The sequence below is a fragment of the Belonocnema kinseyi genome, chromosome 1 (genome assembly GCF_010883055.1).
Source record: "Belonocnema kinseyi isolate 2016_QV_RU_SX_M_011 chromosome 1, B_treatae_v1, whole genome shotgun sequence".
Lineage (NCBI taxonomy): Eukaryota > Metazoa > Arthropoda > Insecta > Hymenoptera > Cynipidae > Belonocnema > Belonocnema kinseyi.
The window spans coordinates 7,944,581-7,948,220 of record NC_046657.1 but is presented as its reverse complement, the minus strand read 5'-3'; the positions used below and the strand labels follow the sequence as shown (position 1 = coordinate 7,948,220).

The window sequence follows — 3,640 nt, the reverse complement described above, 5'->3', positions numbered from 1 at the left end:
TACAAAAAAGTCATGTTAAAAAATTAATTTCAAAGATTTTAAAACATTTCTAAAAATATCAAAAAATAATGTGAAATATTTTAAGGAATTTTTTTGTTACTAGCAGAATTTTCTAAAAATGGTCTTAGAAATTTTTTATAAAGATTTTAATTCGTTTAATGATTGCAATTGAATACAAAATATTTCAGAAAGACTTGAAAGATTTCATACAAAATTCATAAATATTTCAAATTTGAATGTTTCAAAAAAGGTATAGTACACCAGATTTTAAAGATTTCAAAAATTTTAAAAGATTTTAAACGATTTCAATTTTGTTTAGAAGATTTGACAAAGAATTCAAAGATTTCACAGATATTTCAAAATATTTTACTAAGATTTCAATGATTTCAAAGATTTTACCAAAATTTAAAAAAATATTTCAATTATTTTAATTGAAATTTCGGTGTAAATAATGGCAGCCTAATTTGAAATAAAATGTAGATTTTTGCAGATTTCAAATAAAAAATTTATAAGCTTCTTCAGAATTGTGAAAAGCTTCAAAAGAATTATCCTTTTTTTCTATTTTGGATTTTAGGTTTTAAAAATGCAGTTTTCAAAAATTCAAAAATTCAAAATTAGAAGCGTTTAAAATCGAAGATTTTGGATAAAAAACATTTTTAGTTGATCAAACAAATATAAATTATAATTACTTTCAACATTGAACTATAAATTTGGGGTGAATCATTGAATAATTTACTTTATATTTTACTGAATTATTTAATTAATAACTTATTATTTTTGTTATTAAACTTAAATCTAAAAATTCAAGAATTTCCAGATTTTAATGTTAAAAATTGAACGATAAACAAATGTAAACGCTTGATTTAAACTTTAAACGATTTTCAATTTTAAAATAACTTTAAAATAATATATTCATAATTGAAGGTTTTTATTAAAATAAAAATATATTTTTTGAGTCTAAAATTTGAAATTTTTTAATTAAGAAAATTAACAATTGCTTGATATTTTGAAATATTTTATTGTCCATGTAAAATGAGTAATTTTAAATCAAATATTCAAAACTGATCAAAACACTAAACTTTGAATGTTACAATTTTAATTGTTCTATTTGGAAAAATTTAATTTACAAGTAAAATTGTTGAATTTTGATTTATGATAAATATTGAATATCTTCAATTCCTAGGAAAAAATCGAGTAAGTTGAAAATATATTTAGAAAGTCGGAAACCATTTAAAATTTGAAATGATTTTATACAATTTAAATGAAGTTTTTACGTATTAACCTGATTTAAAACAAGATGTGGATTTTTGCAGATTTCGAAGAAAAAATTTAAAAGCTTTTCAAGAATTATGTAAGGATGCAAAAGAATAAAAACATTCTCTTCAGATTCATAGAAAAAACAAAATTGACTTTTTTCTTTAATTTTCAATAGTTCAAAATGGAATTTTCAATTTTCACCATTGTTCTACAATTTAATTTTCAAAGTTTAAATTTGATAATGTACAAAATGAGTTTTTTATCATTATAAATATAATATAAATAAATTTGTTGGAAAATTGTAAATATTCTTTTAAATACAATCATTTTTTTATTAAAATACTAAAAATTCAAAAAATTAGATAGCATAATATAAAATTGTAATTATTCTTCTAAACCTAATGCTTTCTATTTAAAATAACTAGTTTCATATTAAAAATGTTAATATAATCTGAAAATATTAAAAAATTGTAATAAATCTTCTTTTTTTAAATCTAATGTTAAAGAAGTAAAAAAATACGAATTTTCAAAGAAAAACACTAACATAGAGCAAAATTTTTAAAAGATTCTAAATAGTATTCGAATTATAAGATTTTTTCTTTGAAAATACCAATTTTCGATGTAAAACGCTAGTGTAACCTAAATGTTAAAAAATTATGAATCTTTAAAATATAACAATTTTTGTTTTATAATTTCAATTTTCGGTGAAGAAAAAAAGAAAAAAATCAATTTTGAACTGAAAAGCTGAATTAAATCTCAGAAATGGATTTTTAATCAAAATATATTAATTTTCAAACAAGAACAGTTTTCTATTTGAAAAAAAACGAATTAAAAAAAGTTACATTTTCAGCCAAAGAAATTATTTTTCAACTAAAAGTGTTTTTTTTTTTCAACAAAAAATATAAATTTTCAACCAAAAAACGAATATTTAAAGTTTTATTTATTTAATTCCGAATCAAAGAATACAACTAGTTTTCACCAAAACAGTTAACTTGTAAAAAAATTAATTTTCAACCGAACAGATGAATTTTTAAACCAGAAGAATAGTTTTGTAAAGATGATTTTTCAACTAAAAAAAAAATACGTTTTTTAGCTGGAAATTCTAGAATATTATAATTAAATTTTTATTTAATTAATTTTGAACAAAAACTCATTTTTATCAAAACAGATGAATTATAAAAAAAAAAAGAATGAATTTTTAAACCAGAAGAAGAATTTTCTAACAAAAAGAAGCATTTTCAAATAAAAAAAGAAATACATTTTTTAGCTGAAAATTAATTTTTAACTCCAAAAATTTGAAGCAGTTGAATTATCAACAACAAAAATTAATTTTTAAGCAAGAAGAATAATTTTAAACCCAAAAGAAAAATTTCTAAATAAAAAAAGACAAACATTTTTTAGCTGAAAATTAATTTTCTGATACAAAAATTTGAAACAGTTGAATTTAACAAAAAAAAAAGAGGAATTTTTAAACAAGAAGAATTTTAATCAAAAACGAAGAATTTGGAAAGAAAAAAACAACAACATTCTTTAGCTAAAAATTAATTTTTAACTACAAAAATTTGGAATAATTGAATTGTAAAAAAAAAAACAGATGAATTTTTAAACAAGAAGAATAATTTTAAACGAAGAAGAAGAATTTTTAAATAAAAAAAACAACATTTTGTAGTTGAATATTAATTTTTAACTACAAAAATTTGAAAGAGTTGAACTATCAACAATAAAACAGTTTTATCCAAAAAATAAAATAATAATTTTCAACAAAAAATATAAATCTTTAAACAAGAAGAATAATTTTAATCCAAAAAGAACAATTTTCAGAAATAATAATAATTTTTTAGCTGAGAATTAATTTTGAACAACAAAAATTGTTAACATTTGAATTATCAGCAAAATAAATTTTATTCAAAAATATGAATTTTTAAACAAGAAGAATAATTTTAAACCATAAAGAAAAATTTCTAAATAAAAAAAAATACAATTTTTAGCTGAAAATTAATTTTTAACACCAAAATTTCTTTTTAACAACGCAGTTAAATTTTCAACCTCAAAAATGGATTTTTAACCAAAAAGATAATTTTTCAATTAAGAAGAAGAATATTTTACCAAAAAGTTGAATTTTCAAATTTAAAAAAAAAAACTTTTTTTGTTGAAAATTAATTTTTTAAAACAAAAATTTGAAACAGTTAAATGATCGAAAAAAAAATGTTATCTAAAAAGGTGAATCTTTAAATAAGAAGAATAATTTTAAGCAAAAAAAAAAGGATTTCTAAATAAAAAAAAATTTAAGCTTAAAATAAATTTTTAGCTACAAAAATTTTAAACAGTTGAATTGTAAAAAAATGAATTTTTAAACAAGAAGAATAATTTTAAACCAAAAAGA

The 3,640-nt window shown here is 18.4% G+C and overlaps 1 protein-coding gene across 2 annotated transcripts in view; it reads left to right on the top strand.

Annotated features, from left to right (window-relative positions):
- The window catches only part of LOC117168340 (zinc finger protein 23-like), a 35,922-nt gene that overhangs the window by 19,824 nt on the left and 12,458 nt on the right, over nucleotides 1-3,640 (top strand). The gene's annotated exons all lie outside the window — the stretch shown is intronic.